The 14107-nt window shown below is 34.2% G+C and overlaps 1 protein-coding gene and 1 pseudogene across 1 annotated transcript in view; both read left to right on the forward strand.

Annotated features, from left to right (window-relative positions):
- The window catches only part of Eif4e (eukaryotic translation initiation factor 4E), a 36516-nt gene that overhangs the window by 6867 nt on the left and 15542 nt on the right, over positions 1 to 14107 (forward strand). The window lies entirely within an intron of this gene.
- On the forward strand, positions 1892 to 2512 carry LOC106144902 (small ribosomal subunit protein uS8 pseudogene; annotated as a pseudogene).

Raw genomic sequence — 14107 nt, forward strand, 5'->3', positions numbered from 1 at the left:
AAAGAACTCATGTTCTTTAGTTTTTTGAGGATCCTACTATAAAAAGGCCATTCAGGAGAACTTTCTGTGATAAAGGAAATACTGTAGTATGCTGTCTATTGCATTAGCCACTAATTTAACATGTCAGTTACAAACTTGAAAATGTGCCTAGATCAATCAAGGAAATGAATTTTAAACATTATTTAACTTTGATAACTTTAATTAGCCATGTAGATAGTGACTTTCAAATTGTACATTACTACTTGGGACTCTAGACACATTGTAGTATGTACAAATATATGAATATATATTTCATTTGATTTTGTAAAGTAAAACTGGATATGTTCAATTTGGTTGGATTAAATGATTTAATTTTATCCTAGAAAACCTTTTCAGTATATTTTAAACTTCCAAAGCTATTTATTTGGTCTTGTATAAAGTTAAAATTATTCTATGGCTTAATTTTATTGCTTTTTTTTTTTTTCAACTGTGTGACTAGGTAGTCTTAATACTGTTCAAAACTTGGGATTTGTGCAGGAATCTACAGTGAAATCGTCTCAAGCTGATTCCTGTTTAGAGAGATCATCATTTGAAGCAATCAGCATATCCATGTGTTTTCTTTTTTTAATAGACATTTTGTATATACAAGTAAATGTGATTTAAAAAAATATATAAATAATAGCCATCTTCCACAGTATTCTGGTACATTGCATTTTTGCTCAATATTTATTTTAGAGCATTATATATCAATATGTAAAGCACTCACTTTTTTTTTGATAGAATGTATTACATAGTGTGGTTTAACAATTATTTCTATATTGACGACCAGTATAACCTTTTACTTATATCCTTTCATGCAGGGGGTAGCATATCTATAAGGTAGGTATTTTGACAACAAATTGAAGTTAAAAACAGTACTGGTCAAATAAAATAATTGTTCAAGTTTAGTTGGCTGTCAAGTTAATTAATTCTTAGGTCTTTTTCCTCAATGAGTGAACTGCTTATGTAGGGAAACAAAGTATAAAACATTCGTAAGTTTTAGAGAAAGAAACTGGATATCTGTGTATCCATAACCTAAGAGATCATCAGTACCTCATTTTTTTAAATACTCTCTTTATCATGATTATTTCTTTGTCTCCTTCCTACTTTCTATCTTGAATTTCCTGTTAATAATTCCATTTTTTGTAGTAATCTTCATTGTGTGTATCTTTCAGTTAACATGTTGTTTAGTTTACAAAAGTTCCCGAGAGAAAATAATTTGAATACAATTTCTTGTTCCTAGTTTGGCTTCAGCTTCTATAATGTCTACTAAAGCTCTTCCTGGGGAAACCTTGTTCAGGTTCTTGGAAACAGAGGAATCTGCAGTTATTATCTGGCAGGGTTGTGTTGTGGGCCAGGCAAGAACATGCAGTAGGAGAGCAGTTTGTGGGAATAGGCCACTCTATTATCTTATTTTAAGATTAGATTAAAGCAATACTCTTTTGGGTCCAATAAGGGGGCTGAACACAAAGGAGGGAAAAAGAACTTCATTATCATATACATGATCAAACTGAGTTAAGTATGGATTTAACCTGGGCCAGAACCCATAGTATTTAGTGGTTTTCATTTTTTCTTTATTACAGTGCTAGGGATGAACCCAGGGCCTTGTGCATGCTAGGCAAGTGCTCTACCACTGGGCCCCATCCTCTTGTTTTTTTAGGAAATGTGTCTTGCTCATAATAGCCATCAAATCATATTTCTCTACTCACATTCACCTGAATCACATTACTCCAGTCTGAACTATTAACTCTATATTTGTTGCACATTCGTCTTCACTTGATCTCCTTTTACTGTGTTTCTGATTCCCTCTCATTTTGCTTCTCTGTTGCACCCCTCTGTTGCCTGTGTCCATTGCCTTCCTCTTACTTGATTTCTTGTGTCACTTTGGTGGATCACATCTTTAGTAATTTTTTTTTTTAAGAAAAGATATTTTCGTGCTGCCATAATAGTGTGCATGACTGTCCTGGCTGATGATCTCAAGAACATCAATGGTGCTAAAAAGAGAGGCAAACACCAGGTTCTTATTAGGCCGTACTCCAAAGTCATTGTCTGTTTTCTGTGATGATGAAGCATGGTTACATTGGCGAATTTGAAATCATGGATGATCACAGAGCTGGGAAAATTGTTGTCACCCTCACAAGCAGGTTAAACAAGTGTGGAATGATCAGCCCCAGGTTTTATGTGCAGCTCAGAGATCTAGAAAAATGTCAGAATAATTTGTTCCCATCCCATCAGTTTGGTTGCATTGTACTGACAACTTCAGCTGGAATCATAGACTATGAAGAAGCAGGACGAAAACACAGGAGGAAAAATCATGGGATTCTTTTTCTGGGGATATAAAACGTACATAACAATAAAATGCCTCAGTGGACAAAAAAGTAAAAGAAAAAAATGAAGATATATGCTAGTTAAAGAACTTTTTGAGACTTTGAATATTAAGCAGTATTGTTCTGGTGGTTTGCCTGGGCATAGAATTCTTTGGAATTTTCAAGATAATTGTTCTGTAGTTCTGTTGATAAGTCTAAAATGATTCTGATGATTTTTTTCTTTTAAATATGACTTATTCCTTTCATATCCCCATTGCTTAGAAATTTGTAGGTTCTTGTCCCATTTCACATTGACATACAGTGTATTAACTTCTTACTTTTTTAAACTTTATTTCTGGTTGTCAATCCTTTATTTAATATTTTCCCTTGTACTTCTTTCTTTTGGGTATTCCACTGTACCTCTGTTGATGTCATATAGAGGGTGGCTGCCATCAACATTGCAGCTCGCAGACTGGGCTGGGCAGGGCAGTCCACAGGATCTTTTCAGTGGTTCCAAAAAATTCTCTGGAACAATGTTGACAGTTTCATTGAAAGTGATATTTCCACTGTGTTTAAATTTTTTTTTTCTGTTTATTTTTGTCTCTTGGTTCTTTGAGGCTTTGATAATGAGGGCAAAGGTAGAAGATACCACTTCAGACTCACCTTCTTGGTTTGGAATGGTCCGTTTCACTGTCCTAAGACCCTTACATTTACTGGTTGCCTTGGGGATGTCATGACCAACCTTTTTTTCTTTTGGAGGTAGACCTCTCATAGAAGATACAGTAATAACCTTTCCACCCAGTGCACCTCAGGCATATGACTTTGATCTTGGAGTTCAAGCTGGGCAGCATTGTGAAGGTTGCTGATGTCAGAAGAACCTGGATTCAGGACAACTGAAGAAAGTTGTGCTTTGGCCTCCTGAGTTGAAAGCCAAAAGGCAGGACTTTTTAAATATGGCAATTCATATCTATCACATCTGACAGATTTATTTGTGTTTTCCCTCTCCTGTCTTTTTTTTTTTAAATATTTTTTCATTGTCGATGGACCTTTATTTTATTTATTTATATGTGGTGCTGAGAATTGAACCCAGTACTTCACACATGCTAGGCAAGCACTCTTCCACTGAGCTACAACCCCAGCCTATCGTCTCATCTTTTTATTCTTTTTGAAACATTCAGATTTTGGATTTTTTAAGACTAGTTCTGTGGGAAATTTCATGTATTTTGCAGTCTTGTATGTCTTATTTAAATTCCCAGGTATTGTCTCTCACTTTTCCTTCTCCTGTTCATTCCCTCCCTCTTGTTTTGTCTTCTGAATGTTGACTTTTATAACTTTCTGTAATTCTATATGCGTACAAAAATCATAAGTTATGCTTTTTAGGATATACACACATTTAAAGCATATTCCTTTCCCTACCTCTGTCCCTAAGATGCTTATTTTCTTTTTCTTTTTGAAGTCTTCTGGCAGCAGTCCGAGTAGCTTGGAGTAGCAGAGGGGATTGAGGGACCTAGCTACTCTCTAATCAGCTTTTACTGAATTCTCTTTTACCTCCCTTCACTCCCAGTTTTAATGATACTGCCAGCCTTTAAGGCTCTTGTTGCATACATTGATCCGGTTACCACTTGTCTGTCTGCATTCCAGTCCCACCCACTTTATTTCCTTCTTTTTAAAAAAAAAATATTTATTTTTTAGTTTTAGGTGACACGACATCTTTATTTTACTTTTATGTGGTGCTGAGAATTGAATCCAGTGCCTCATGCATGCTAGGCGAGCGCACTACCACTTGAGCCACATCCCCAGCCCCACTTTATTTCCTTTTGTTCTTTCCATATGTGAGAGAGTGTTTAGTTTCTTAAATCTGTGCTGTAGTTTGTGAGATTTTGGGAAGTAATATTAGAATCATCCATTTATTCAAACATTTGAGTGCTTATGTGCCAGGCTTTGGTATTGAACCCAGCTCTTTCCTTCACTTTATATTAATGAATTACTGAATAGGAAAAAAATGCATTTATATTTAAGAAAAATAAATAAATGAGCTGGAAGTGGTGGCAGATAGATGCCTATAATCCAGCAATTTGTGAGGCTGAGGCAGGAGGACCGCAAGTTTGAGGCCAGTTTGTATAATATAGTGAGATCCTATCTCAAAATAAAAATTTTGCTGGGCATGGTGGCTTATGCCTGTAATCTCAGCAGCTGAGGATGCTGACGCAGGAGGATCGTGAGTTCAAAGCCAGCCTCAGCAAAAGCGAGGTGCTAACTAACTCAGTGAGGCCCTGTCTCTAAATAAAATATAAAATAGAGCTGGGGATGTGGCTCAGTGGTTGAGTGTTGCTGAGCTCAATTCTGGTATGAAATAAAATAAATTTTTTTTAAAAGGTTGGGGACATAGCTCAGGGATAGAATGCTTGCCACCCTGGGTTCAATTTCCATTATTGCTCCCCCCAAATAGAGTTATCATTTACACTTTAAATGTAAGTTATAACAGTAAGTTGCATTCTGATGACATAACAGTAGCACAGTTTTATAGTAACTATGCGACTCTACTGAGGAATACAAAGGAGAACTTTAATAAATGAAGAATCCTAGGTTTGTTTTTGAAAAAGATTTAATAGTGGAGAGATGTTAATTATTGAATAAAATACTACTAAACTCTGTATAAACTGAATCACAATATCAAAATCTTTGTAGGCAAGGTAGGTATGATATTTCACGCTTAATTCTGCATACTGTGGCCTGCTGTAATTATATAAATGTAATATATATCAACATAATTATATATATTATATACAATTACATAAATATCATAGTCTTCTACGTTTTAAAAAGTTTTGAAAAAATTTTTTTAAAGTGATAGATTACTGTCCTAAAATGTTCATTGGCCTTTTATAGAAAGTTTGCCAACACATGCTTTATAAATGATTGTGTAAAGTTTGTTTGGAGGTTATATAAACAAATGAAAATCATTAGTAAATTTCTCTCTCTCTTTTTTTTGGTGGTGCTGGGTATCGAATTTGGGGCCTCACACATGCTAGGCAAGCAGTATACCACAGAGCTGCATCTCCAGCCCAATAAATTTTTAAAAGGAAGAGAAAGGGGGAATGGGAAACTTGCCCTGCCACAAGGGAAAAAAATTATTAAACAAAGGCAACTTAAAAATGTGATATTGGAGGCTGGGGTTGTAGCTCAGTGATAGAGCACTTGCCTCAATTGTGTGAGGCACTGGGTTTGATCCTCAGCACCATATAAAATAAATAAATAAAAAGAAATATATTGTGTCCATCTACAGCTAAAAAATAAAAATAAAAAAATGTGATGTGATATTGGTGCAAGAGGGGATTGGCAGAGTACTAGAACAACTAGAAGTAGATTCAGGTATATATTTGGACTTCAATATAATATTGGTAAAACAACTTTGGAACATGAGATCACTGAAGAAAACCTATAATCCTAATAAGTAGGTGTTCTCTAGTAATATTTTGGTTAACTTGTGTGTAAATGCTAATTCACCATATACCTATTTATGCCTTTTTACTTTCTTTTTTCCTCTTTTAAGTACTTTTTAAGGAGCAGTTTTAGTTTCAAAACAAAATTGAGTAGGAAGTACAAAGAGTTCTAAATATGCTCTTTTCCCCCACACATGCACAGCTTTCCCACTGTCAACATCCGGCATCAGAGAAGTACATTTGTTGCAACTGATGGGTCCTTCATTAACTCATCATTAGATTTCATTCTTGGTGTTGTACCTTTTGTGGGTTTGGTGAAATGTGTAGTAACTAATATCCACCATTATTGTAATATACAGAATAGTCACACTCTTCCAAAATCCTTTCTGCTCTGCCTGTCTCTACTCCCCATGCCTTTTTTCCTTTCTAGAGTGTAGTTGTAGTTGGACTCCTATATATGTAACCTTTGATTTAGTAATATTCGTTTAAGTTTCCTTCACATCTTCATGTCTTGATAGTTCATTTTTTTAAAGAGAGAGTGAGAGAGAGAGAGAATTTTTTTTCAATATTTATTTTTTAGTATTTGGCTGACACAACATTTTTGTTTATATGTGTTGCTGAGGATCGAACCCAGGCCGCACTCATGCCAGGCGAGCGCGCTACCGCTTGAGCCACATCCCCAGCCCAGTTCATTTCTTTTTGATGCACTATAATTTATTTAGGACTGAAATATAGAGCTAAAAAAAAAAAGTAAAAGGACTCATTGTTCATATGATTGTGTACTGTTTCCCCCTACTTTTGTGTAAGTAGGATTTTATTTTTTTTAATACTAGGAATTAAACCTGGGGTGGGGATTGGGTGGAACTCTGTCACTGAGCTAATTCCCAGCCCTTTTTAATTTTCATTTTGAGGCAGGGTCTTCCTAATTTGTCCAGAGTGATCTGGAGCTTGTGATCCTTCCTCAGCTTCCCTAGTAGGTTGGATTGTAACTGTGCACCACTGTGTCTGGTATACTAATGTTTTAAAATATTTTTTAAAAATAGTGCAGTGCCTGCATCATGATCATCATGATTTGTTACTATTTGGTTTTATATATATCTAATATATAGTCTTTATTAATATAAAATATATGAAACTGTCATTGTCCTGTCAGTTCCCTGAAAGAAATCTCAGAAATCTAATTACTAGGTTAAATCTAATTACTAGGTTAAAGAATATCTTTCTAGGGCTGGGGATGTGGCTCAAGCGGTAGTGCACTCGCCTGACATGCGTGCTGCCCGGGTTCGATCCTCAGCACCACATACCAACAAAGATGTTGTGTCTGCCGAGAACTAAACATTAAAAATTAAAAAAAAAAAAAAAAAGAATATCTTTCTATATTCAGAAACTTGATAGTTCATTAACTTAATCATAATAAGTAGAAGGATATGTAACCAACACCAAACCTGGGGGCACATGAAACACTGACTAAACTTGTTTTTGTAATTTATTTGAAGAAATATGTTTCTTCAAAATATATTTTCTCTTGAAAGATAATTCTTGGTATATACTAATAATATCCTTGTTAAAACTATAGTTTACATTGACATTTTTTAACCTTTAGCATAATTGACCATCATTGAAAAAATTGTTAAAAGTGAACACAAAATTTACAGCATTTAACTGCTCATTTGTTTCATGGTGACATGTAAAGACTGATTTAAATTTTAAATTAACATTTTAGTTATGCTTGTCATTTTTAAAAGTATCTTCTTTAAAGTGTTTGCCTTTTGAATTTTTATCAGTGAGGTGTTTTTGTGTTTATTCTCACAGTACTGAGGATTGAACTGAGGGCCTTATACATAATAAGCTATAACCCCCAGCCCTATTGACAAATTTTAAAGAATAATTGCAATATTAATAATTAATCATGTTAATGTAACTAGTATTGTTTTCTGTAGTATAAACACTTGTTCTGATTGGGGGAACTGGGGATTGAACCCAGCCATTTACTATTGAGCTACATCCTTAGCCCTTTTTTATTTTGAGAGATATCACTAAGTTGTTGCGGCTGACCCCGAGAGTGCCGTCTCCTTCATCTGCTTCCCAAGGGGCTGGAATTACAGGTGTCCACCACCACACTTGGCAAAGAGTACAACAAGGAGTTAGATCTGTAATTGATAGTGATTATTCAGTTGAGATAACTAACTACCTTCGAACCAGCCAAAAATTGATATATTTTGAGACATTTTTTAGTTTTGATAATATTTAGCATGTGTCAATCTTTCTATAGTTATTTTTAAATATGAATGTTCTGGTAATCTTGGGTTTAAATAGTAGTGACATTTAAATTTTATTATTATCCTTGTTATTGTTCTAGTTCACATATCTATTTCTTTTATTTCTGTCATCACATCCTCCCATCTGAATTTGTAGGCTCTGAGATTTGCACAGTAATTTAGTCAATAGATAGTATTGCTCCTTAGGAATTAGTTTATTTTAAAATGTAACAAGATGCTCACATATCTTTCTAGTTGTTAAGAATGCATCCAAGTTTTAAAATTATATATTAGAAAATTTGCAGTTTAAGTGTGGGCTATAGGGATTTTTAAAAAAATAAAAGGTAGTTACATATTCTGATTATGCAGATATATAAACCTTTGTTAAACCCCAACAAATTTGTCTTTTTATTTAGTAGTCTAATACTAGTCATTAATTTTGAGCAGGTAATTATATTATTCCTTAAATTGATTAAGCATTTGTGAATTTTTGAAATATTTTTAGATTCAATCCAACAAATCATAATACTTAGAGTAGGAGTATGAACATTGTGGTTTTGATACTTTACAGACAAGGAACAAGACCTGCAAAATCTACAGTCACACTATGAGTGATGCCAGATAGTTGGTTTCTTTTATTTTATATGAATTTATATACCTATATTTTTAAGACACAAAAGAATTAATTTAATGTGGCAAAGTCTTAGCATTTTCACCTAGATTTTTTTTCATCTTTTACAAGACGGATATTGAGGCGCTACTTGTTTTTTGCACACTAGTTAATTATGCTAATTTATACCTGGGAAGTACTGAGGGATGTGCATGGTAAAAAGATACCTGAGAATCTATTTGGATACTAGAAGAGTCTATTTATATATTTTTACATAACAGTTTCCTTGTTAAAATTAGTTATTTATATCTGTAAAAGAGAATTCTTGTTCATAATTACCTGTATGTGTAAGATATTTGATCAGTAGGCATTAGTATGCTGTTCTGCCTGATAAAGTATACTCACTATAATTGGTTCTTAGTATTTACTTGCTTTTTTCCCTAGTAGTGAGATTTTGTATCTGTGTGTGTGTGTGTGGGGGGGTGAAGTATATATATCATTCATGCTCTTTTTTTTTTTTAACTAATTTATTGGCAGTGGCATGTACTTGTCAAGGTGAGTGAAGGTGTTGAACCTGAGGCTGTGGAGCAGAACATAATATATACTGTAGGGTTATGCTATCTAGAAGAATACCTTGGTAACCATTTATTATCCAGTCCTGGGCTTGTTTAAGAGTGAATGAAGTTCTAGTAATAATTACACTAAAACAATAAGTAATGCTAGTACACATGGTATTCTTAGCCATAATCCCTTAGCCATAATCCCGGGTTTTAATGTAGGTTATAGCTTGGACATGTTTAATTTTTCCAGAGAATTAAGTTTTATCTAAAGAGTGGAGAGAATAGTGATTTCACAATTTTGTGAAAACAGAATATATTGACATACGTATAGCATATTGTTTGATGGTAGCAACTTAGTAAATGTTACCTGTCAAGTTAAAACTCATATTTTGGAAGAGGTTTGAGGATTGATGTTACCATTTTGAAATTATAAAGTGCTATCCTTTTGTTCTCTACCTATACTTTTGGTGTTTGTCTTATACCTTAACGAATTGCCTTCAATGCACTGAAATGTTGGGTTAGTAAATTGTTGAAGTAATTGGATAGCTTTCTTGGCCATCATAGCATTTACATTTCTTACTCAGCCACTCATGATCTTTCCAATTCAACTAAAGAGTGAAGCAAAGTAGAAATAAAGGGAAGTTCTCCTGGAGGTGCTTTACTATAGTCTTGTTGTTACTCATTATTAGTTCTGTGGCATTGAACTTGCACATTTATTTTGTGTCATTGAGAAAGGTCCTCGTTGGTCTTAAAATCATTTGGGTGTGGGGCTGGGGATGTGGCTCAAGCGGTAGCGCGCTCGCCTAGTGTGCTTGCGGCCCCGGGTTCGATCCTCAGCACCACATACAAACGAAGATGTTGTGTCTGCCGAGAACTAAGAAAAAAAATAAATAAATGTTAAAATTCTCTCTCTCTCTCTGTCCCCCTCTCTCTCTCACTCTCACTTTAAAAAAAAAAAATCATTTGGGTGTTATGGTTATGTAGCTATTTCCAAACAGTTCATCAGCTGTTTCTTTCTCTTCCTGAATTCATACTTATTCTTTATGTAGGGTTAGGGGAGGGGAGATGAGGAAGATCTGGTGTAATTGAGGGTGGTAGGCAGAAGTCACCGAGTCAAGGACTAATTTAGCAACATGTCCCAGGTGGTTTAATTACCACTCCCTATCCAGTGTAACTTAGATATAAAGTTGGTGATTGAACTTTCACAAGTTTTTCCTAATGGTGAAATTGAAAAGATTAACCAGATGTTTGCACAGTTTGGAAATCTGATTCATTTACTCATCCTTTCTTAACCTTTCCAAGTTTAATAGCATCTGATAGTACTGATTATTAATGGTATCTGATAGTATTGGTCACTTAAGTGCCAGTGTCTCATGTTATCACTAACAACTCTTACAGCTATTTACAAATGAAGAAAGTGATGCTTACACAGATTTTTAGGTCCCATCCAAATTCACTTAAATCCCTATTTTTCAAAAATTCCCTCTATTATACTTGAAATTCAAAGAATTGATCAAGCCAGGTGTGGTGGCACATACCTGTAATCCCTGCTACTTGGGAGGGTTGCAAGTTCAAGGACAATTCAAGCCCTTTCTCAAAATTTGAAAAGGTCTGGAATGTAGCTTAGTGGTAGAACGGTTGCCTAGCATGTGCAAGGCCCAGGTTTTAATCCTCAGTACTACACACACACACACACACACACACACACACACACACACACACACACACCGGCTTTTGACCACTTTCCAGTATTGCTTCCAAATAGATAAGTGATTAATAAATCTGGGATTGCATTTGCTGTAGGAAAACAAGTAGTGAAGTTAAGAGTCTCATTTGCAAAGACTGTTGGTTGCAGTATTGTTTGGAACCATAGGGAATGGTATTGGGAAAATAAATGAACCTAATTTATGATTTATTTATTTATTTTTAAAAAATATTTATTCTTAAATTTTAGGTGGACACAATATATTTTACATTTATGTGGTGCTAAGGTCTGTGTCACAGACCATTTAAATGGTTTTCACTTGTAATCTCCACAATAATCCTACAGGGGTTGGTTACATACAGTGCCCATTTTAAGATGAGGAAACTGAGGCATAGGAAAATTTGTTAAATGCTCAATAATTTATAGCTGCAAATGGCAGAGATGGAATTCTACCTTAGGTAGGGTCTGACCCCAGTGTATCTCTTACTCTGGTGAAAAACTGTTTTGTTTTTGTTGTGTTTTCTCGTTTTTGTGGTACAAAGGATTGAACCTAGGGCCTTGCACATGCTAGGAAAGTATTGAGCCACATCCCCAGTCCTTTTTATTTTTTGAGACAAGGTCTCATTAAGTGTCCAAGCTGGCCTCAAACTTGTGATCCTGCGTTAGTCTTCCGAGTAGCTGGAATTACAGGTGTGCATCAGTATACCTGACCTGCTTTTGTTTTTTGTAAAATAATTATAAAGCTGTTAGGTTTGTAAAATTATAAAGATGAAAAAATGCATACAAAAATGTATTCTTGGATTTGAAAAGTTTCATCACACATATATAATTACTACCAAATTGTTATAAAGTATTTACCTTCCATTTTTATGCCTTAACGTCCCTGAAAACTATAACCAGTTGGTGAGCCACCAGTACTATGGACCACACTTTGAATTACTGCTTCAGGTCAATTTTAGTGCGTAGGGACTATTCAGCAAACCATTGGCTTTTATATACTTCAAATTAAGGATTGGGCTGTGTCTCCTAATGTTGGGGAGGAGAATCTGGAAGTTCTTAGGAATAAATATTTGTTGTATGAAGGTAATGGAGGACGTAAACGGGTATCTTGAGGGAGGAGAGCTCATCATTATTTCTAGAAGAGGTAGTTATATGTATATTTAGATTAAGAGTTGGTGAGAAATTTGAATATTCAAAGCAATGAAAAAGCATGTTTTGTAGTTGGAGGAAATAGATTTGAACATATTGAGAATTTAAAATTAAGTCAGATTTATGAGAGAAAGCAGAGTAATAGCACTAGATTTGGGAAATATTTAGCTTTCTTATATTAGGATCATTCTATAGGGCTAATATGATAATATGTACTAATTTTTGCTGAATGTACTAAAATGCTCCCTTGGATCCTTTGTGACTTGTCCCTACTCTTGCTTGATTTTTTTTCTTCCCCTGTCAACTTCTGTTGCTAAGACCACCTACTGAGCTGAAGTTGCTAAATTATAATACTGAACATTTTTATTTGAACCTCAACAAATGCAGCAAATCTAAAATCAGTCTTAATACTTTGTATATAAACTGGTTGTCTTTTTCTATTTCCTTACTTGCCATCTATATTAAATCTCTTTTACCTTCCAGTTAATGACTTATACTGCCTGACCTTTGAGGCGCCTATCAAAATCTCACTCCAACTTACCATTCTAGCTATATCTTTGGTTTCACGAACCCTGTCTTTGAGGTATACTGGTTACCATCTTCTAGATAAACATAGCACCACTTGCTCCCTATTCTACCCATTATACAATGGCTTTTCAAGGGGAGGTTGTCTTTCAAGTTAAAAATGTGATTGATTACTTTGAAAGTAGTCAATTATTAAATTAACCTTTACTTTTTGTCCAGGTCATTTGAAAATATGGATGTTAAGACAAAATTTCTCATGAAATTTTCTAATTGGTATACCACCAGCCTTAAATAATAGGGAGAGGGATGTGGTGAGACTTTTCATTAGAGAGTTTTGTTTTAAAATTGAATGTAAATTTAAAACTATTTTACTATTTGTGCTATATAGGAAGCAACCTTGAAAACAAGTTTGTATCTCTTAGAGAATTGTTCTTTGAAGTGTTTCTTAGTTTCCATACATACCCACGTGATCATCTGTACTTCCTGTCTTCAATATTTAAAAAATATATGATTGAACTGGTACATGCCTGTAATCCCAGGTAGGAGGATTGCTGAGTTGAAGGGAAATTTAGCAAGATGATCTCAAATAAAATAGGGTGGAGACATAACTCAGTGGTGGGTCCCCTGTGTTCATTCCCCAATTCTGGGGATGGCGGCGAGCAGATTTTTTTTTTTTTTTTTAAAGTGATTGGAACAGTTTTAAAAATTCATCCCATGAAACCTTACAAAGTTTCAGAGAGAATTTCCTTGGTGTGGTACACTTGTCCTATAACCTGGCTACTTAGTTTACCATTTATCCAAAATCCCATGCCTCATTTGAATTAATTAGAGAATCTTAATAGGAGGTCTAACTTCAAAATATCTAAATTTTATTTTTATATACAGTTTATATTAAATGTGCTTAACAAATTAAAATAAATAATGAACAAATTGGAGGATTTGTTACATTTGATTAATATTTATGTTTAACTGAGGAATGACCTAAAAGCATTTTTTGTTCTGATTCTTTTAAAAACAAAATACATATCTTTGTTCTGATTAGGCATATTTCCATAATTGTTAACCATTTTTTGAATAAAGAATTTAATACAGAGTGACATTGTTTTGGATATCATTTATTAATTTCTAATGACAAAAATTGAAACAGTATAAGACTTCCTCATAGAATTTGAACCATCCCCATAGAATCAGACTGAAAGTTTTAAATATCTAATATGGATATTTTGTTTTATTTTTATCTAACGTAAATATTTTTTTAAAAAAACATTTATTTATTTAAATTTATTTTTTAGGTGTAGATGGACACAACATAATGCCTTTATTTTTATGTAGTGCTGAGGATTGAACCTGGGTCCCGCCCATGCTAGGAAAGCACTCTACTGCTGAGCCACAATCCCAGCCCCTCGAAGTTAAATATTTTAAGAAAGGAAAAACAGCTTTGTTATTTGATTCAAAATTAAAAGTTTTTATAATAAGAAAAAATATTTTATGGTTTTTCAAAGCATTTAGCTTAACATTGCATGTTAAGCTATA

This window comes from Ictidomys tridecemlineatus, chromosome 9 (genome assembly GCF_052094955.1).
Source record: "Ictidomys tridecemlineatus isolate mIctTri1 chromosome 9, mIctTri1.hap1, whole genome shotgun sequence".
NCBI classification, from domain to species: Eukaryota; Metazoa; Chordata; class Mammalia; order Rodentia; family Sciuridae; genus Ictidomys; species Ictidomys tridecemlineatus.